Source organism: Ptychodera flava, chromosome 15 (assembly GCF_041260155.1).
Source record: "Ptychodera flava strain L36383 chromosome 15, AS_Pfla_20210202, whole genome shotgun sequence".
Taxonomy (NCBI): Eukaryota; Metazoa; Hemichordata; class Enteropneusta; family Ptychoderidae; genus Ptychodera; species Ptychodera flava.
The window spans coordinates 36,646,309-36,670,141 of NC_091942.1; the positions used below are offsets into that span (position 1 = coordinate 36,646,309).

Genomic DNA, 23,833 nt, shown 5'->3' on the forward strand with positions numbered 1-23,833 from the left:
ATTGAATGAGGCACCCGTTTTACTATTCACAACGATCAAAGGCCGAATGAAATTCCTGCCCGTTCATGATATCTGAATAAACTTTTGTTGGCGAACTTACAGTACAGATTTCAGTTAGAAAGTAAAATTGTGAAAAATATTATAAGAGTTATAGCTCATGAACCTTTAAAGGCTATTTTACATCGTGCGATTTAGAGTAGAATTTGGTGACTTTCCACTAAACATGATACCACACAATGCTTCACTAGTTCATTCCTTATTTGAAAATAAATCTACTTGTCCTCTGAGCACGGTACATTTTTTGTTGAGGTGCCATGTTCTGAGGCTTTATATCTTAATAAGTAATGTGCTTTATGTCTACCATTTCTGCAAAATTTAAATACCAGATTAGTTTGCCTTCTGAAAGGTTAGGTTGAGTCTAATAAATGTTTAACTCTGATATAACAAATAAAACTTCAAATACAAGATGAAAATTAAGTAAAATTATTTTTGTTTCAATCCCAGCATTTATCTAGACACGTGTGCCCAAACATGATTATATGCGTTTCTGAAATGTCACAACATGCCAGTGTGATGATGTTTGTCGTGATTTCCAGCTGGAAGTCGACATCCCGGCGTTATCGGAACGGATTCTCCCGCAACACAACTGGGAACAGCGCCATCACCAAAGGGGGTATCGGTTCCATACAGCGAATGAAGTGTAAAAGAAGAGAGAATGGTAAGGTTTCTATGTGCGTACACCGTCCCCACAGGACGCGTAGAGATATCTGTATAGCAACCAAAGTACTCGGAGAAATTCGTTTCAACTGTTTCGTGTCTCCAAGGCAACCGTGACAAAATGCTCACCAGTAGGGGAATGTTATAAATACCAGCCTATTCTGTACGCTTTCCCTCGTTTTTGATTAGCGTACTTTTGGCGACAAGGCAGGCGAACCATCTCACGACCCTCGTATGCCGATAAATGGGTAAGGTTAACGCAAATTCTTGTGATGCAAACGTTGATGAAATTACCTTGTCTGTCTCACCGCTCTACCCTATCAACTTTCTCAGCATGGCAACACAATGCAACCAAACTAGACTCACGCAACGGTAATTATCCACGTCCTTCACTTGCATGTAGTTTATGATCTGTAAGGCCTATAGTGTGTCTCAACTGTTCACTGATTCCGTATCTCTACCGATAGGAAACCACGCTTGTGGATAATTTGTCGTGAATGCAACCTCTGTAGTCTACAGAAGATACATCAGAACGACCGTCCATTGTTTTAATTTTCATGAAGAAGAAAGTACAGGTAAGCCAAAATCGTTGATATCGGCTTCCAACTCAGATTGATTTTATACTGACAAGAATTGATATGTCCGCCTGATCCACAGAACAAACGACTGGTGGTGACGTCACGCATTGTGGTAGTTTCAAGCACAGTTATACTCTGTACATTCAACTAATCGTGTTTATAGAGGTTTTTGCTGGTTCTTAGAATTTTATCTAGAACGAAAAGACGCCGAGATTGAAAAATTTTTCTGATTCAATAGGTGAATACAGCCCGCGGGTTCTGTCATAACATGTTTCAAGTACTTGGTATATAAATGCAAATGATCATAATACTTCATGTAGAGTATTTTATGATTTCACAAACATACTACAACTGATAGCTTTTGGATGTCAGATGTAATTTCATTCTGTTTCTAAGGGTCCATTGAGCTATTATTTGATACATTTCACATGCCATAATGCGTATGTTTATCTGTTACAAGTAAAACCGTGTAAAAGCGGTGAATAGCTAATTGACTGGAGAAATGTCAACTGCGATATCGAGTGTTTACTCTTCAATAAAAGCAATTATCCCACGCTATCAGCTTGTCTTAAAATTTTGTTTTGTTTTATTTTTGAAAAACGAACCCGACCAGCCAAAGAACGGCAGATTTTCTGAACATAAGTTGCTGAAAATGACTTCAAATTTTATTGAATTAAAATACCTCAAAGACAGAAAGATAAGTCTCTGAATCATTTTCATTATGACAATTTTGTTTATTTAGGAAATTGTTTAGCTACGACTGCCCTTAAAAATTTTTGTTTTCCAGTTTGTTTTGAGTGAATTTCTTGGTAAGTTGTCTAACATGCAAACTTATTTTCCTATTCTAATCGATCGACTAAGCCTGGTAATTAAACCATACCGACAATTATCCGTCAGAATTGATGTTTGTTGCCCATCTCTTGCAATCGCCAGATGTTGCAATTCAAGTGCTGAATCAATTAAGTGTTTGGTATTTTCAGATCTGCTCAGTATCAGTAAAGGATTTTGTATCCGATAATTAGATACTCGGACACGAAGTTCTCCATACTGTTCAAATCTAAGGACACTAATTATGGCTACTTTAAAATCGGTTACCATACGTTTTCTTCTTTTACAGAAAAATGACAAAAATCGGAAACGTATTCTTTATTTATCGAAGATTAATTTACTGCCTCAGATGGCAAATACCGCCGATCCTGACCCTGTCTTTGTCATTAGTAGTTTAAATTGAGAATTATTGATTTCGATTTAAAGCTAGAAATTATTTACATCCGTTTAAAGTAAGAAATGATTAATTTTGGGTTTGAAATAAGGAATTATTCATTTCTGAACTGATTCGGTGAAACACGGCAGCTGTGCCACAGTTCTCGCTCTATTTTGAAAAACAGGATGATGAAGGACGTGCAATGATGGTTGAAGGTCAAACATGTTTCATTGCAGTTTGACGAGTTCAAGTAAAAGTGAACAAACAATAAAGGCAATAAACCTTCGCAATAAGAAAAAATATTGGACCCTGTTCCAAAACCCTGCACTACTATAGTAGTTTCACTCACTGTGTTTCAATGGAAGAATTGGAGTAAGATACCATTCGTATTTTCGAGTTTGTGAGTCGAAATTTCCATATTTTCCGTAGATTATGTGAACACCAGCTCCTAAGCATGTTTTTAATTACTCTAATAGTATTCGGCTGATTTTACCGTCGCCTTACGTTCAATCAAATACGATAATTCTGGTTTCATAATTTGTACATTTAAGATGTTGATTGCGTCAGTACAGTAGAGTTGAAGTGCGCACTGTGTGAGTTTTGTAATACGTTGGTAGAACAACGTAAATGGTATCCAAACGTTTGACGTAAACGTATCGGCTATTCCGTCAAATAAAATGAGTATGGGAAAGTAAGACATGATGAAGAGAATGGTGAGGAAAAATGCAGGCGCCAGGAGATCACGAAGAGAAAAAAGTTCTGGATAATTGGCTTTATTAAGCAAACGGTTAGAGCGGTCAGTTCAATTTGTGTGAAAAAGTCAATATAATGAGGCAGTAAATGAAATGATCACGATTTATTGCCTAAATACAATGTATCACGTTGTTTGATTATTTTGTAAGAAAACTCTTAAGTATAAATGCTTCTTCCACTCTTATAGTTTTGCGATTGAGAGCCGAAAATAAAAGATGAATCAAAACGTCAGGTAACCCAAATGCTTTATTTCTGAGCAATGAAGTTAGAATATGCAGAGTTAAGTGTAAATAATCAACACGCCAAGTAGACGCCATCTTATGGCAGGTATAGAAAAATCAATAAAGGTTCTTTCTTTTCTATTTTGTACCCTACTGTTTGATTTGGCTGAAGGCTTATTTGCACACTAATGAAAACTCTACATGGTAATGTTTCTACAGTACACGTAACTTATTCAGAAAAGGTGTCCTGCAAAGGAGTATATATGTACACCAACCATTTCAATGAAATAGTTTTGGAAATCTCCGTTGGCGCCCACATTGATTTCGTAGCGTGGCTCGGAAATGAATTTCCCCCTCCCCAGTTTTCCTCAAAGGAAGAGTCACATTCGACTTGGAAAGGGTATTAGAAGGCACTTCCATACATCTCAAGGCAATAACTTAAGAATCAAGGAAACCCTTGCCAATCATGTGTGAAAACTTCAATTCACAAAACTAGACGCATCTTGACGTCTTCAAGAGATGACCGCTGTCGTCATAGGTGTGTTGGGATACCATAGTGACTTATAAATCAACAGATAATTGACAAATGACTATGGGGAATATTCTATTTATCGATTCACGCTTCCTTTCATATCTTTACGACAACGAAGAAAATAATGAAGGACAGTTTACTTGAGCAATCATCGTACCGGTAATGTTTCTGATGACAATAATTTACAACCTACAATCAATTCTCCGGTTATTTTTGCTGTGAAAGTTGATATCATAAACTTCACACTCTTCTGTTCACAAGATACATAATACTGGGCGACAGATACACAGGTACCCCAAACACGACATGGCGGTACTCTGGATATCTATCGCAGGTGGTCAAATACCCTATGGTGGTATGGCAAGTATAAGTTATGGGAAAATCGATTTTCCACTGTTCGGTGAACGGTTCCCCTTTTCTCAGCGTCATAAAGCAGGAAAATATGATAAGTATGGTAATCGAGGGTTCTTGACACATGAAGTCTCAAAAAAAGAAAATTGACTTAGGCCCTGCAAATATTGGTATCATATCGGTGCAAAGACGGTTACTTCATCAACAGAATACGAATACCTCACAAGTGTAATTTGTCTCCAGACAAGTAATAAAAAGGCCGTATGACGTAATACAAAAGGTACAACTTTCTGCACCTTCACAATCCGGGGAAGTTTGAAATACGTCATGAGTGCTGATCGATGCTATCCAATAGATTGAAGAACATCCAAAAAAGATGTTTTCATTTTAATAAAACCAATAACCTTTCAGCGTGTCTTTTGATTATGATATGAAACGACATTTCGAATATCAGTTTAGCGACGCTTTGAGAGCAGTTCATTATTGAATATTTCAAATATTAAAACTCCCTTAGGCTAAATCTTTCAATTTATTTATACGTCGCGACTAGTTGACTAAAAGTCTAATCAGTGAGGTTATACTTAGGAACAGACATAGACAAGAATTGACATCAGCAAATTGTCACATGTGCAAAGTACACATGCTTTCCAAACTTACCAATGCTCTTAAATTAGGATATGAACTGTATCTCTAGTGTGTTTGACCTTGATAAAGACATTCAGTCGTGTGTAAATTAATGTAAACTCAAACTAAAACTAAGACGAGAAGGCATTATGAGTGTGAAAAATATTTTAAAAAACCAGAACTTTTAAGTCGACAGAAATGAATAACGTACCGAGTTTCTATCTGTATTTCATATTCATGGTCGAGTAACCCACAACAACGATTGAAACATTGTAAATTACAGAAGAAATGAGACGTTTTAGATATAGAGACCTCAAATCGATTTGTTATTGAAACAGCTTGATAAATTCCAACTTGACGTTTACGTCAAACAATATATTAACGGCGTTGGTTTTTCAAAATATTCTTTATATTTTAGTATTTGCTCCTGCTAATCGTCAAATCCGCAGTTAAAATATGAAGTATAATTGTGATTCTAACTCCAATGAGAACGTGACGTTCTTTATTGATGTTAGTAATAATTACCATGTTTTCATTACTTGTAAATTTCTCATGAACAGACACATTAACAGTGTTACCTTCAAGTCAAATGAATCTAATAAAACTGTAAACAACGTTTACCTGATGATAAAATGTCATGCTGGTTCATTGTTATCGAGTTTAATCTGTATTTGGCTTTTGTTATGACGGATTTAATAAGTGTAATGTAAATGTCCCTGGAATTGGATATTATTGCGATTCTCCATACATGTGTATGTATAAAACAACCAATTAAAATACTGTTGCATGTTCCGACTTCATATGTTACAGTTCTTATTAACGTACCTGACAGTTGATAAGCGATAAATATATACGGTAAACCAATATCAAATCAGTGTATGTACATCTATAGGTATGTTAACTTCAGGCTGTATACGCCTTGCAAGCCAAGGACTTAAACTTTTACTCAAACTTTCCTGAAGGAAACTTTCAACCAATCTCTTATCAAGTCAAGAATAGGAATCAGGAGTCACCGTGCAAAGTGTGGTACTAGAGAAACATATGACCTAACATTTAGGGGGCCTACCAATAATTGCACTTCAAAATGACCGCCATCCCTGTATTAACTCTACGTGGAAAGTAGAATTTTAGATTTTCGAAAACTAAGACGGTGAAAATTGTTCTTATTCCAAGAACTACTACAAGTGGTAGATCAGAAAAGAATTGTAAAAACTTAATAAGAGTCCGAATATCTGTCCCCGAGGAGGAATATATCTTTAACTAGAAGTGTTTTCCGATTTTTCGCAAAGCGTGAGCAGGGTGTCACTCCATGTGTGGCATGTGCAATGCAATATACACATTAAGGGTTAGTCTCATAAAATAAACTCACAATCTCAAAGAAACTGATTTGAATCAGAATTTTCTGAATACGGAGACAGTCCATTATTTGGAGTAAACCTGTTTTCAAAGCTAGCAACAAGTAACATATCGGAAGGGATATATCTTTTCAAAAAGAAACTGCCCAGTCTCAATACGGGTTCAATGATCTGTAGATATGAATAGCTGATAAAATCAATAATCTGTGGATGCGAGTAGCTGATAAAATCATCAAGTTCTTTTATGAGATTGTAGAGGTGTCGAGGTTAAAGAGCTAACTTCGGTAATAATTTGGTTTAGGAATTCTTTTGTTATAGTCCGCTAGGTAAACCTGTGAATCAACAGAAATTTAACTTTTACCATCAGCTGCTGGCACACAATCTGGCAAACAACAGATCACCCTACACAATTCACACTACGTTAGTATGACCATACACATGCATCTATGTTAGGCACAAAATTTACATCCAATGTGACACTCTCGGTATATCAACATGATCGTAGGAATCTCTGATAACTTATTATTAACGTAAGTATCAGGCAAGTCGATCTACATCACCATGAGTCAAATTGATTGAAGTCAATATTTATTTTGTCACGAAATTATATCCATGGGTGAAAGAAGGCAAATTTCGTTTGTGAAAAGAATCATACTCTGAGGCTCTCTATCTATGGCAAAATGTGATAGATATTGCATCATGACTGCCGCTTAATCCTTAGGTCGAACATATTTTGTGTGATGTTGTTGTTGCCTAGTAACGTCAGATCCCTGCCTTCAATTGCCATCAGTCAGCTGACCCATACATTTTGTAAAATATTGGCCCGAAAACATAGGTCATCCAACGGTTGATTCGGGTCCTTGATAATTTGACTCATTTATTATTTCGGGAAAAACCTTCAAGATAATGTACTTATTGGGTTTACGCATTGAGTTCTTTGACATTTATTAGCATACAACTATTTACAATTAACGATTATTTTCAAATGAATAGTAAGCAAATTACTTGTTTCTGTTCGCCATTATCGTCGGACATGACGTCAGAGGCATAAGCTTATACTGAATCGGTGACCATAAATTTCAGGGCTAGGTTTACAGTTTTTTGGAACATGTTGTTACTGACTGTATACCATATGTACATTATCATTACATTTACTTACGATACAGTCCCTCGTGTGTGGAGGGACTGTGCTTAACAGTAACCCAAGTTTTTTTCTTAACTTTCTAGTGAGATGAGAACTATTCTTCTGTCTATTATTGCTGATCGAAATGTCATGTATTAACAAAGGCTTATGCTGCGAATGCTTTTTGAGATAAGGGTTTCCGTATCCGCCAATTATCTGGGAATAATCCCAGACAAGTCTTGATGTGCAAGTATCCAATTATCCCACAATTCCAAATTATCATTATCTCAAACGGGTCTGTAGGCGAGCAAATCACGTAAGTTGGGTTTCTTCGGGCCATACAAAATAGCCAATTTGTCCTAGATCTTTATCTGCTTCAACCATAGGGGCGAACTGTAGTAGAGGTACACGTATTGCTCAGTCACTCACATGACCGTGACCTTTATTTTGTAGGTTCGTGACACTGTTTTTCTGTCAAAAGCAGTTTCATAATAATTACTAAATCATACATGAATGGCTGTCAACATTCGTAGTAAAATTCATATGATTAGGTCCTACTTCCTTGTATTGGTGAACTAACCGACTAATAAGCGTACCTAACCCATAACGCATTTCTTGTTGTTGTTGTTGTTGTTGTTGTTGTTGTTGTTGTTGTTGTTGTTGTTGTTGTTGATGATGATGATGATGATGATGATGATGTTGAGATGTTGATGATGATCCTGGTACCGAGGAGGACTGAGGAATTAGATCACAAACTTGTCAACGTAACAAAGACCAAATATTATAGAAATAAAGGGTGACGCCCTGACCATTAACGATTATTTATGGGCAAGGGCGAGAGGAAAGCCAAAATGAACGGGCTCGGCAAGCCTCACCCGTAAATTTTGGCTTTCCTCTCGCCCGAGCCCATAAATAAATGTTACTGGTCAGGGCGAAGTCTGTTATTTCCATTATATTATCAACGAACCCAAGAAAACCGTCAAAATGTACGAAAATTTCCCATGTGAAAGACAACGGACCCCAGAACGTGTATTATACAAATGTTCACTGAACAGTGACGAGTGAGTAGTGCAATACGCGACGCATATTGTCACATGAGCTGTAAAATTTTGCAAATTCGGAGAATTATCTAGAAAAAGTGTCTAAAGTTGGCCCACAAGTACTCCATTTTAGTTTGTGATTGATTATGATATTTGTACAAATCACACTAAACGTTTTATCTGTAAAGTTACGATGTTTATGATACTGTGGGTTGTTAATATTATTATTCATATTTACGGTCGTGTAAACAAATCATTACTGTGTAATTGTAGTCAGTCACATGGTTCAGCTCGACCACAGTCCCTCCACCCACTCGACCGATTAAAATGCGATGAACAGGGCATGGTAATATAATGCGAGATATTATGATTTACAAAGACTAATATGTGTAAAATCAGTGCAGTCGTACGATAAAACAATCTTATAAACACATAGTTACACAAATTGTCCAGTATATAAAGCTCCATAAGCTTTGTCTTTTGGCTATTTTTTCAGAACTTTAGTTTTGTGGTTTCGCTACATTTTCTGCATTGAATCCCTAAAACTGTAATTTAATGCCAAGTATTTAGCATATCAGCAAAACCTATATGAGTATAGTCTCCATTGTTATTGTTGAAAATTGTATTCAAGTCCGGACTAGAATTCATTTGTAAACAATAAACAATGATCACTACACAATACAAGCTGTGTTGACAAAATGAATACTCGAAATTTCAGCATGACAAACGGATTAAGGTCAGACATGGTAGTTGATATACAGAAGCAGAATACTGAAAAACTTGCCACAAGTTACAGCTTATGTCCCTTTAATTTAGAAATCATTACAATTATCATTAGAATTGCTGGAAGTCAACCGACGCCAACATATCGAAGGTTTGCGGTGTTTATATCGTTGGAAGAAGACGATAATAAAATCACTTGCCATCATTTTTTCTAATCTTGCACAATGTAAGAGTTTCGATGTTTTCTGTAACTTTAGTCTAGATAAGGGGAGATTCGGTCCCACTTCGATTAGAAAAAGATGTAAAAGCACGATACGACCATGGCTTCGGTGTAGATTTACCCTTTAGACTTTGCTTCAATTGATTTTATCACGTCAAAACAAAAACAGGAATGTCTTTTCTGGACACCTGCTGTGAATAAGATTACGGACAAATCGATGACAGCGTCCACGAATGCACATAAAGTGGATAGTTTGAACGTTAATGCGCTTTCGCCCCGCACTATCAAAATGAATACAGGCTTCACGATGTTTGTGTTTTTCAAAGCGAAGATTTGTTCATCGTGATGAGACTGCAAGCCGTTCAAACTCTGGCAACTACAAATAAGTTTTCAGAGGTTCAAAGAGCTAAGCAGTTTCGATATAGCGACTCTAGCGCATATGAGGTACATGGATGAACGGAATAGTGCGATTTCCAAAGAAACGTCAGCTGATTGGCTCGCTCACAACATCATGCATGTCAGAATAATTTCTAAAGGCTCACACTGAAATTCGTCTCATCCCTATATTGTCCCCGACTCTACGTGTCTGACCACTTTAGCAAAAATGAGATTCGATCAAAACCACAAAGTAAGGTTTCTAAGACCACATGTTTTGGAGGCTTGATATTAGTCTAACTATTTTATCTCAATTCTAAGTGTGTAAACCACAACGTAAAGTTTAACATACCACAGTGTGTTTGAAGCGTGGCTAAGAGTTATAAATCCTCTATCAATCCCAAATATTGTTTTCAGAAGTCACCATTGACCCTTGGGGACAAAGATGTATTGGAAGGCTTAACGCTGCCAAGACCGAAGTTATAGACTGAAAGATTCAGTCGTGTATGGGTCTCCGTCAACTCCAAGAGTTTGGGTTGGAGTGTGCGGAGACCCGCATACACAGGAGTAAATCTTTTAGTCAAGACCGAAGTTTTTTCAATTCTGATCGGTACAATTTTCACAATTGCCGCTCGACCCAGGTGCTCGGTAATTAGGAACGAGGCGATTAGATTTTTAAACTTAGCCAACCACAGAAATGTAAACTTTTGCCATTTGTACCAAACATAGCAGACTAGATGTCAATTGTGTAGCATTCTTTTGAATGCAAGAATACAAACATTAAAACAAGGACTAGCATAATTGTCGAGGACAAAAATGTCAGTGTAAAAGCGCCTTCGAAACTCTATCAAGGTTTAGCTCCATTGTGATAGTCACGCCATTGCTAACCTTGACGCCGTAGGATTCGTATTGCGACATCGATTGTTCAAAGTCTACCGAAACGTCATACCATACAGAGATTGGTAACATCGTTTTCTTTCACAGAACTCAGTCTTCAGAAAATAAGAAATATACCTAAGAAATAGGAAACACTTTCCCAGAAGAATCAAACGAAAGTAAATTTTTCGCAAACAACGTTGAGTTCAAAGCGAAGTCTTGCTTTACAGTGGTTTTGGCTTGTCCCTGGGCACAGTACTTATAGAAAATTGAGGATGAGTAATTTGTGTGATTTATTCCCGGCGGTTCGAATGCTTGCCTTACAAATTTGATTCTACGTTTCATAGCCGAAGGTGAACATATATCTATCTCTCAAAGAATTGACTCTCTCTCATTCTGGTTGTATGCTAAGATTGTCGATCGTATATTGTTTGTGTAATTCTCAGACTTGTGAATTTGCTATTGTGACCTCGAGGACGTTATGGATTGGTGTAATATTCTCTTCAGAATGTATCCTGACCAGTCGCTGTTGAACGGAGGATGATTCAACTAGCTGGAAAGAATCGATGAATAGCAAAAAATTCGATACTCTCTCAAGTCAGTTGAAAAATCAGTCCTTTCAATATTCTCTTCGGAAGGGAAAAGCTGAATGGTATATTTAAGGAAGGAGTAGTTAAAAGCGAGCCGATGGTCAAATTCATTAGATGGACGTCGAGGTGTTCTTTGCTAGATTAATGAGTGTTGCATTTGCCTTGCTTAAGTTTCGTTGACATCAATGCTAAACCACGCTGCATGGTTTGACTTGTCAAGTAGGAATTCAATTGTCACTTTCTTGTGTAAAAATACAGTCTGAGTGAGAGTAATTAACCCAGAATATTGACCGAGTTAAGCTTACACTTTGAAAAATCGTGATCAAATGGCCAGCTTTTTCAAGCGCAAGAAAAGTTCAATGTTGGTCGTTGACTTTTCTCTCACATAGCAAACTAAAATAAAATCAAAAAATTTCGGAAAAAAGATCCACATTGCTAGATTAATATATAGGCTTTTTGAGCATGTATGGATCGGCACAAAACGAATCACAAAACCGAAGAAAGTCTCCCAGGTAATAAAGAAGAGAAATCATGGTTCCTTCAGGCGATTCGATCTCCCCATGTATTCAACCTTGAATACACTTAAGCGGGTGCCATCTTGAGGCAGAGCTTTGATAGAGAAGCAAAAAGGCCGGCAAATAACAGCCATTGGTATTTTAATGTTTTTGTTTAATGATGCTGGATAGATGTCCGGTATACCTATTTGACATATAAAGTTTCATGAGATATTTTCTGCGTCGGTGTTTTAACTCGCATTCTGTGATATTAACTCTATATTGTCCATATGTTGTCTACACGCGCTGTTGGAGTTTCTCTTAACGCCGTTCACTGTTGCCAACCAAAATGCCAAGTCATCGTTGCTATGGCTTTCAAGATTCTGGTTCTCTGTTGTATCCGATCACAACTCGTTAATACTTAAATGTCAACATTTTCTGGGCCTTTCCGATATGTACTCTGCGTTTCAACAATTCATCGGCGATCGAACATAGGTGCGCAATCTTCGCCCGCGGAGAGATGCCAGCAACAACTATAACGACAGCTGCAGAATATAATTTAGGGGCTGTCAATGTCAAACAAATGTTAAAACATTATAGGTCTGTGTACAGCAACCCTATATGGGCCTATACACTGCACTTCCTTACCAACTTACATACATACATGCGCACATATATACATGAATGCGTGCGTGCTTGCATGCACACGCACATATCGACCCTGATTGTACACCTTTGAAAGTGTGCATGTACGCAGGGACATTTACGTTATACCGCTCCAACAATTTCACAATTGTCTCTAAGGCAGCCATTTTGTAGCAAATGTATAAGGAACTTATATGCCATTGGAAACGCATACACTACAGTTTGAAGAACGCCTCTCGTCACAGTGTATAGCTGACTTAACGTGTTGGGAATGTCTGCTGATTGGTCACTTATCGAACGAGTATTCATGCTACAGTATCGAGCGTGACTGAATATTGTTTTGTAAGTCTTGAGAGTTACTGAAAATCCTGAGAAATTTTCAAAGTGAGGGGAAATAAACTGTCAACCCGACTCTGACGGGAAAGATTTGTCAGCTTTCCTGAAAATGCCTAAATCGTCGGTATATGGAAGATGCCAGTGACAATTTACATTAACGGAGGTATCAAAAACGTTATCGATACAACTCGTCCATAGAGAAGCTCACATCGAATATATCGTTCTTTGTTCTGTGGATTTAGTCCACACCGAACAAAGTCCGTCAGTAGGAATGACTCGGATAACAAGGTCTATCCTCCAAATGTCAAAAGATGACAAAGCTAATCGTCCATCATTGTCTATTTCCTACACAATTTTTAAGAGATCCTGACCAAGCTTCATTCAGCTACAGAACACTGTGGTATTCGTATAGCAAGTAAAATGTGTTTGCAGAGTATGCATATATTGGTAAGGTTGGTGGAGTTATATTGCTCGTTTCTTAGTCCATGGAAACTCGGAACTAAGACATCTGTTGTCTTAAGTTTTTCAACACAATATTCACCGCACATGTAAATATTTTTGTGATATCATCTGATGTCAGTCGGCAGAAACATCATAGCTAGTGCTAATCATAGCTAGTGCTAATGGTTTCATGAAAGCTGAATTCAGCCTTACTTTCCTTTTTCCTTAAGTTACAGTTGAACCATGCTACAGCAGGCTTTCTCCGAATCTTGGCACTGGGATAGCATTAGTATGTATTCCCGCCACTATCGTTTGTTCTTCAATATAATACGGCTACCAGGTATACCCTGTATGTTTAAGTTGAGATTTACACGTGATTGTATTGTTTCGTAAATGTAAGGGTCAACACCTTGACGATTTGACCAGCGTATGCCGACGTATCAAAATTTCTCTTAAACGCTGGCTTGCTAAACTAACGATATGTTTCTATTTTTGGCTTATACATAGCGTATTCATAACGTACCCACAGGTTGAAATACGTTTTGGGTACGCTAGACAATTATCTCGACGCATTTCGACTTATGAGTAACTTAGAATTAACATGTGTGACATAAGTCAATCAGCGCATAACCTACCTACAACTTATGGCCCGCATGTGCGGAACGTATGAGCCATACGATGACATTAGTAGAAAAGTTTTGTGCATGCGCAAAACTTTCGGCGACCTCGGCGTACTACGACGTATACCAGCGTGCTTCAGTGTGCTCTTAACTCATACAAAACTTACCCATAGTGTATTCGACGTACGCCAAGCGTCCTCGCCGAATTTTTCATACGTTGGCATACGCTAGCTAAATCGTCAAGGTGTGACAGGGCTTTAAACCCTGAACATGGACATTGCGTTACGATATACACGTATGCTGATTGAAATGTCACCTGAGAACTGGTGTTGCTTTCATTTGTTTTTGAGTCATTGAGTGATATGAGCACAGCATGCGCCATCAAAGGCAAAGTCACGAAAAGCAAGGCAGAGCTGTTGCGTGTCACTGTTAGTGTTAGGGAAGTTCTTGCACTAATAAGAAGAAGGATCTCAGTCAGATCCAGAGTTCGATGTTCTTGACGACGCCTAGAAGGAAATCAGAATCCTGTTTGACATCAGGAATTCACAGTTCACGAGTTCGGAAGTAATTGCTGTGGATTTAATCGAGTAGAGATGCTGTCTTAAGGAGAAGTTGTTACGTTCAAGATGCGTTAACTTAGAATTGAAGAGAGCGGCGCATCCGAAGGAAATTGAGATGTTCGTGAGGAGTTGAACCATTAAGGTAGCGTGAAGGAGAAGTGGTGGCGACAAGAAATAATTGTGGGGACGTTTAGGAGGAGTTGAAGGCGCAGTAGAAAGCTTTTGTCATTAACTGAAAGTTGATTCTCCAAGTGTTTGTAATGACATCCTGGTAAGAACTACAAATTTCAAGAAAGGCATCCTTAACGGGTTTGGTTTTTCACACTAGAGACCGCTGTGCCATTCAACGCGAGATATGACTTTTAGAATTTAACATAGACGAAATATTTTTGAATTCCAAAGGATTCAGAGCATTGCTACGGAGTAGCGGCGCCCAGTAGAAATTGTAGCTTTCTCAATAGGTATTGATATAGACAGCAAAATTGCTCTAGGAAAAACGCAACTCAGAACGAAGGAATATTCGGAAATAAAAGTTTACGATCGACAGGAACTTGATCTTCCCGTGTCGACTATCAATATGCTTTTGCAAGAATGTGACAATGAGAGACGTATTTAAATTCCAAAGAATCTAGTGTCAGTTTCATGTTTCAATACTAAAAAGCAAGGCATATAAGAAATTAGGATGATATACAGAACAACAGAAACAGAATGAAATACGCAGGATAAGATATGTAAAAAAGTATGAAAGAGTAAAAGGTAAACAGTCATAAGTATTTCTGTGTGCACAACATTTTCCTTTCTAAACTGGTTTTCTTCCTTTCATTTACAAGAAATAATTAGTATAAAGGCTTTTAACAAAAGTTTATCATGGAAATGGAGAAATGAAACGTTTGACTGCAAAGTCGGTCTCATTGCCCAGTGTGCATTGGTCTTAACTGTAGAAGACAAGTCTCTTGTGTAGGTCACATGCTGTACCTATGATAAAATGTTTTGTACAGTTGCATAACACTCCATGGGTTTATACGATTAGCCAAAACGTTCATGTCATGAAATGCATTTTTTCAAGTTGCTCCATCATTACATTGGAAGTCACGTGCACTCAGACATCGGCAAAAGTAATGATATCCTGTCCATACTGACCACCAAGCAACTCTGACTGTTGACTAAGGAATATGTTAACGCTGACTTCGATAATACTGAATGATCTAAAAGTACACTATAAGTCAGTTTATAATAAAAACAACGTCTAACAAGATGATAATGTAGAACAAGAGCTCCGTGAAGCTTGCTAAGTGGGCAATATATTTACAGGCTGTTTGATCCAAAGGTTTGATTTAGTGTAACGTCAATGAACAAAATGACAAACATGATAAAAATGTTGAAAAATCACATTAATTTCCTGATTATCAATGCGAAGTGGCATAGCAAATAAAAATACATCTATTCCACCAACAATCTTTACATCATGAGTTTTAAGAGATTTAACTTTTGTTATGCATGTCGATATAAATACAGACTAGTTAATTCGTAAGTCAGGATTGACTCTAGAAATTCTACCTAAAGCATCTTTATAACCCTACAACTGTGCTAAAATTACGAACCGTCTGTTTGTTTTGCTAAAGGCGATTGAATCTGGAAATGCGTGTAGCTAACTGCAATGTTCTGCAGCCAAATGACAGCGCTCACCAATGTCCAACGATGCTATAGGCCGTAGGAACAGTAGAGCAAATTTAGTTCTAAAACTACCATACCGTGGTCTGCACAGACACCCTTCGAACAAGCCTACCAAACAGTGCTATTGATCAATAACATTGGATCGTAACACAGAAAACATTTTATCTCACTTTTATAAATGGTAAGTTATATACATATAGATTTGGACACCAAATTATCTTCTAAGGAGGTACTCATCGTAATATTTGCAACCTCTGACCATATATGTGCAGCTTTTCTAATATATATATATATATATATATATATATATATATATATATATATATATATATAATATATATATCAGAAAAACTGCACATTATCAATGCTGACAAATCCACAATGTTAAACAAATGCTCTGAGTTGGTTTCAAAATGTCGCCATGAAAACAAATATTATTTATCGAATTTTAACACCTTCTACAAATAGAATGACTCGTCCCGATCATATATGTAAGAGTGTCGAGCTAGTAATCCTTTCACTTCTATCTGAGAATTGCAAGATGCATGAAACTTAAGTAATAGATTTCATTACTTTGTACTTGAAGTAATATATATATATATATATATATATATATATATATATATATATATATATATATATATATATATATATATATGCCTTGCAAATATGATTTCTAAATCATGTCAAACTAGAATGCTACTTGGCATTGCAACCATAGCTTCAAGGCCGAGACTAAATACGTTTAAGAGAAGGACATAGAATGCAGTGCGGCTCTGTCAGACAAATATTGCCGTACGTGTGAAATGTACGTAGGACAGCAAATATGTAAAGGTTCACAATTTCTCCTTCCTACTACCTTCAATTATACTAGCAAGATGGCCAGAGGGCAGTCCTTCAGTGCGTGCGCGAGTCGTATTAACTTTTCCAGTGTCCATGAAAGAAGCTAGATTTTACCACGCTTTAGACCATCGCCCCACTAGGCAATTTCCAACCCTTGTTAATTTACAACTATTAAATATGTTCAATAAATTCCGGTCCGTTTGAGTGAATATCTTCTCTTAAATGTCTTGGAATATATCTATGACAATTAAGAAGCTCTGAAGACCCAGACAGAGCATGCCAAGAACCTTTATGAAACCTACTGTATATTCTGATCCAATGGATCATGATGACTTTTGGCGACACAGTGTACAGTGGTAGATTGGACTTGAAACGTTGTATCTGCAACATTTTGCGATGTCTTAATGGAAATGAACCATGACTATACTCAAATCCCTCGCTCAATTGTACTGAACGTATACCTGATAACTGTTAATTGGCGGAAATTTGAATTCAAACTGCTTTTAACGTGGACGATCAAGTCTCCCTAACTAACTATTCGAGGTATGATAGAAGCGTTTCATTTAACGCGATATTTCGACCGTATGTTGCCATTTCTGCAATCGTCGTTCTACATGCACTGTATACACAATGATTTAACTACATTAGTTCGTGAATAGCCAAGTTTTCTCTCGACTGCGCGATTGCGCAAAGTGCGCATTTCGAGCCATTGTCTGCCCTGAAAAAGTTACTGACTGCTCGGAAATCTCGCACCAAACACACAAAGCAAAGACGCCTACATTTAATGATACATGAGGATGACCCAAGCACATAGTGTTGCAAACTGTGTGTATCAATGATGGAATTCGGGAAAATTCCAGCTCTAGCATTGTGTTGCAAACTGTGTGTATCAATGATGGAATTCGGGAAAATTCCAGCTCTAGCATTGTGTTGCAAACTGTGTGTATCAATGATGGAATTCGGGAAAATTCCAGCTCTAGCATTGTGTTGCAAACTGTGTGTATCAATGATGGAATTTGGGAAAATTCCAGCTCTAGCATTGTGTTGCGAACTGTGTGTATCAATGATGGAATTCGGGAAAATTCCAGCTCTAGCATTGTGTTGCAAACTGTGTGTATCAATGATGGAATTTGGGAAAATTCCAGCTCTAGCATTGTGTTGCAAACTGTGTGTATCAATGATGGAATTTGGGAAAATTCCAGCTCTAGCATTGTGTTGCAAACTGTGTGTATCAATGATGGAATTCGGGAAAATTCCAGCCCTAGCATTGTGTTGCAAACTGTGTGTATCAATGATGGAATTTGGGAAAATTCCAGCTCTAGCATTGTGTTGCAAACTGTGTGTATCAATGATGGAAATCGGGAAAATTCCAGCTCTAGCATTGTGTTGCAAACTGTGTGTATCAATGATGGAATTTGGGAAAATTCCAGCTCTAGCATTGTGTTGCAAACTGTGTGTATCAATGATGGAATTTGGGAAAATTCCAGCCCTTGCATTGTGTAATAATCGACAGAAGATAGAGAGCAGCTGAGCACATCACAAGCTAACAAACATCATGACGATGTTAGTACGGGTGCTGCATGCGACATAGACGACGCAACCGAACTTGGTGACGATCGATATCGTAATGATATCGGGGAAGCGCTTCCTAAGAAGGCAAAATCAACATAACCAGTGTGCCCCCTAAAATGTCAAGTCTGCCCCCTTATTTTGATGAATGGGCAGAAATTGTCCCTTTTGATAAACATACAGAGAAAACACTGGAATAGGTGACAACATATCAGGGTTAATCTCCATTTTAAACTTCAGAGACTGTCTGGTACCGCTCTCTCGTAAAAAGTCACCTCGTTCATTAGTTGGAAGTCATAATCTGTTCATCAAGAGAGTCAAAACATAGTTCCAACTTCATCTATTCTCAGAAATTTATCAGATGTTACATGAAGTCAAATATACCATGCATGGAGCTGTGAAATGTGAGGTCAGGTCATTAGACCGTGCCAATGACAAATCATCCTCTTTTTAGTTGTTTTTACAGCCAATTCTTATCCCTCGGTCGATTCAGGATGACCCATTATTATTTACATTTTCTATTTGTTCCTTCGGCCTGGTATATTATTTGTTTACCTTGAATGATAATGATTATCGGACCTGTTTTGATGTTTATTACACGAGTTACCTGTGTCGCCATTACCCAGCAGCACCCATAAGATCCATGGAGACACAATCATGCCTCTGAACAAGGTTTGTGATAGAGTTCATGGCTTCCTTGGAGTGGAGACATTAGCAATAAATATCTTCGATAAAACTTCACAGTTTGCAAAAAAATAGACGCCATAATGTAGGTTGTTCCGGATGATGGGTAATACATGCAGTCTTTGCATTGAGTGGGCCTGTATCGTATTTCGTTCCCTTTGAAAACATCTACATCATCGCCATTTGATTTAAAAAACAAGAAAGTAAACAAACTAAGAAAGACAACAAAATAACAGTGATTAATACACAACGACAATCCCAATATGATTGTACAATCAACGCGAGTCTCGGTTATTTGTTTGGTTTTATTTGCATGTCTTTCCGCAAAGTTTCAAAATTCAAGCCCACTTAACAAGGCCAATCAGTTTCTTCACACCATCGTGCCATTCATCTAGACAAGCCTAGCTTCTTATGTCTCGTTATGTATATCTGACAGGTCGGAAATTTTCTTCTTATCGTTATGATCCGATATGTAAGGCATTATTGGTTGTATCAGTAATAATTTCTTTACAGTACCATCATGAGCAGTTGATTTGCTTGACGACGTTTCATAATTGAGCTGATGTACGCATGCGCGCACATCACCTATAATACGGCGATTTCAGCTAGAAACGCGCAAACAACCGCTCTGTATTCGAGTGCAACAGACGTCTGCTGTCTGTCTCTGAACAGGTAAAATGAAATCTACTTATAACTTTAGAACATTTTACCAGTTTAAATTCAGTGTACCCAGTGTAAAGTAGATTTTATCACAATTTGTAACGACTGGAACAGGATTTATCAGTTTATCTTCTGTTGCTTTCTTCCTCACACCTATATCTTCTCTATTTTTTACTTGTTGGCGCAGATATGATCTGAAACTGGTTCCTCCTAGTGTTGGTTCACCAGACAACGTTTCTGAATCGTTGGCGTCTGTCTCAACCATCGATGTGAGATTCAGGTACGAAGTTTCGGCATTCCAATTCCATCGCAGTCACACTTCATCCAGAAATCATGTAAGTGTTTTCCATATTTTACCGTGAGATCCATGGACTTTGAATTGACTATTTTGTTTGTATGTGAGAACTTCAGATGAACCGTTGAGCATTACAAAACATGCGTCAATAGAAAAGTATACATACTGGTAAGCTGTCTCTTACATAACCAGCAAGGTACGACGTTCACTTTGACCATTATCGATAATTGTTCTAAATGTTAATGTACTATCTTTGCACGAGGCCTTTTCCAAGCGTTACCCTAAGCATTCATTTAAGATGATACCTCTTCAGAAAATAAAAAGTTACATTCAGGCAACAGGCTATGATTAGAAGCATTACTTTAAAGTTATAAAAGCTATTGTTGTACAACACAAGGAATTCGAAGGGAGACAGAGAGACCGACCGTACAGTGACAAAGAAAGGTTTTTATAGTGCAGCACAGACAGATAGAAATACAACAGGAAATGGAAACAGAGGAACACAGAAATGAGTGTAGATGGAGATAAAGAAAGTTGACACTTACATACACACGCGCGCATATATATATATATATATATATATATATATATATATATATATATATATATATATATATATATATATAGAGAGAGAGAGAGAGAGAGAGAGAGAGAGAGAGAGAGAGAGAGAGAGAGAGAGAGAGCTCAATTCGGGAACTCGGGGGTTAAAAGAAGAAAATTTGTGTAGCCAGGTAAAGCACTATCTGTACAACATGTCTGCAGTTTTTGGACGGAATAACTTTTGAAGCAGATATTGTCCTACAATCCAACGGCAAGTTGAGATTATCTTACCGAGGCTTAAAAAGACCATTTAGGTACTAGGATAAAACGTTTCGAGATATTCAATTTGAGAAGATTCCGTGAGAATGTTTCAACTCCCCATTTGTACATTAAGGTCCTTGAAGAAAAGCACAAAAGCCTTAACTGATAGGTATCAATGCTTTACATGTAACAACTCGAGGGTTTTTCGCAGTCTACTACAGATTAAATTACCTCTCACATATTTTTAGAATCAGATTTTTGAAGAAAGCATTTAAAACAGTAATCAATTGCCTAAGTTGGATCGATGACCTTCTCCGTTTAAAACTACCGACATGTCTTGAACTTAATTATTGCATTTATTCGACCATTACTATATATATGTATGATGTACATATCATCCCTCACTATGTAAATTTATTCGAACTCTCAGGTTTTTATCCTCTTAATAGGTGGTTTCAAAACGAAACGCGTTTGACGAATATTGCCACTGGCGTAGATACTTTAACGCTTATAATACATTCCAGAAAGGCTGTTTGTCTGTAACTGGGTTTTTATCTGAATAAATAATCGTGTATTTCTCATCCTACGTCATAAAAACTAAGCTTTGATTTTAAAAGAGACGTGTAATGTAGCAAAAACCTATCAAAGAAAATTCTCGGCGGAGTTCTGAAGGATACATGGATATTAGTTTGAAATAGGCACTGCACAAGTTGTCTGTTGACGGTGGCATTGTCAGTTGTCGTGTCTTAAGTTCTGTTGAGCTCTTAACCAACCATATAACATAAACGTGACTCTGACAAAAGGAGCGTTGTCACAAATCTGACATATTGGAAAAGCCGAATTACTTCTACCAGTTTTGCCATAATTATACTAGCCATACCATGTCCGCAGATGTTCTGGATGAAAATGAGATCTTGTTTTATTCCAAGCTCAGCGTGTTTTTAGATAGCATCAGTAGCAATTTGTGCTTTTAAGTCTCTGTAAATGCCCCCCAATATACCCATGATTTGCTGTTCTGCTGTAGAGTTCACACCTTCCTCGTTATTACACAATGATTATCAGCTCATGTCTGCATTGAACAGGTAGTTTTGGCGGATAACTATCCAGAAACGTTATTCTATCAAAATAGAGTGAGAATTCGCATAAACATTAGCAGTTACTGCTAAGGCAGAGATCATACTGAGATAATAGGGAAGTTGGGACATAAATGATCGTATTAAGCCAAATCTTGTGTACTTGATAGACTTAAAGTGTGTTGATATATCTTTTGTACTCATGACCATGGCATTTGCATTATATTCTCTCTGAATAGAACTAGGGAGTTACCTGTTAAAGAGATAAAATTTACATTAACTGTCTTCAAGGGTTACAGTAGGAGGCTAAAATAAGCCAATAATATTTTGCGTTGAAATTGCCGATAATATACGCGGCAGCCAGGAGATACACAAGATGTGTACCTACCTTGAACAGGAAGGGGTCGCTCTGTTTACGGCTGCACGACTTTCTTGTTGATAAAGATTGCCTCTTCCCAGCAAATGTGAAGCAAATTAAACATTTGATGCATGTTCAAAATTCACAAGTTTTGTAGCTTTTCAATCACTGCAAAAATTTGCCAAATAAACTTTGGTTGCGTCCATAAATTTTTATGAAGTTGCTTCTGTCGCGGTCACAAATATGCACAAGGGATGTTCGTGTATATTGTTAATCACAACAGATCCATTGTATGGGCCCGATTCGCCCAGCCGTAAACGGGACGACCCCTCTTATTTTTCAACAAGATTACTGGTACTATAGGAAGTTGGATAATTTTCCATTTTGTTTGCATGTGAAGTTTTAAGGTAAATTCATTGCTGTAGGTTTAAGTAGTGTAACAGTATCTGTGACGTGAAATACCTAACATCTTAAGCTTATTTCGCCTCTGCAAGTTGTCATTCTTGTTTGAACAGAAGAGCATCTATGTCATTATGTTACTGTTAGGAGTTAGGTTGAAGTGGCGTACATTTTCTGACAAGATATTAAATCGTATTAGATATTCAAGGAGGCCACAAAGCCACTTAATTGGTTGAATACTGTAACTGCGTCACCAATAAGGGGAGATGTTGATCGGTTGTTACTCGAGTGGCAGGTCGACGAATTAATGTCAGTATCGATGACGATAGCTGTCACATATCTCAACGACATCATTGTAGACAGCCTTCATTTGCTTTCAGTCTCTGAGGGGCGATTTTCGGCTTTACAACTCCCACATTACGAGTAGACACTTTCAAAGAGGTGTAAATGTCACTCGAATACGTTTTTAATGCTCGATAATATTCAGCGAAATCTCACCTTTCAATAATAATGGACTATTTTCTTTATTTTCTATGTTCTTGCATGCTGGTTACTTCTGTATGTCCAAGAAATAGAACACACCTACATAAGAAATAGAACTCTGCTAATGATTTGACAGTGCGGGATTTCGCTAATTGACGACGTAACGACGGTTCTATCAATCTGTCTCTCAGTCAGGTATTTGTTCATCTTGTTTGGCTGTCATGGATTGCGTAAATCTCTTTGATTGCTGACTACAAGGTACTTTAGGTAGCCGATATTTGACCATTTACGTCTACTACGACAATCGGACCTACACTATTCGGTGGCAATGGAGTGTTCTAACGAAGCCTTTAGGTTACATGGCGCGTTTGAGTATTTGTCGTCTTACATTTGCATCGTAATGTTAAAATCGCTAGAGTAAATCTAGACCTACTCTAAAATATCTTCTCTAATACTGTTTCAATGTATCTCAATAATCTTGCCAACTCAAGGCTATTGGTTTAGATCACCGTCCAATGTTATTTTCATATTATCACTTATTTTCTTCTCTTACGATTATTTCATTGTTCACGTATTTTATAACGTTTTGCTATTAATTTGAAGTTTTTGCCATGAT

At 37.4% G+C, this 23,833-nt stretch overlaps 1 protein-coding gene across 2 annotated transcripts in view; it reads left to right on the plus strand.

Annotated features, from left to right (window-relative positions):
• Positions 1 to 726: 726 nt before the first annotated feature.
• The window catches only part of LOC139152405 (allatostatin-A receptor-like), a 49,219-nt gene continuing 26,112 nt past the window's right edge, over positions 727 to 23,833 (plus strand). The window contains exons 1-3 of one of the 2 annotated variants that reach the window (XM_070725528.1): positions 727 to 965; positions 1,185 to 1,292; positions 19,996 to 20,143. The gene's annotated coding sequence lies outside the window, so the exon portion shown is untranslated. Of the gene's footprint in view, positions 966 to 1,184; positions 1,293 to 19,776; positions 19,821 to 19,995; positions 20,144 to 23,833 lie in introns of those variants that run through there. The other variant, XM_070725529.1, reaches the window with a different exon arrangement.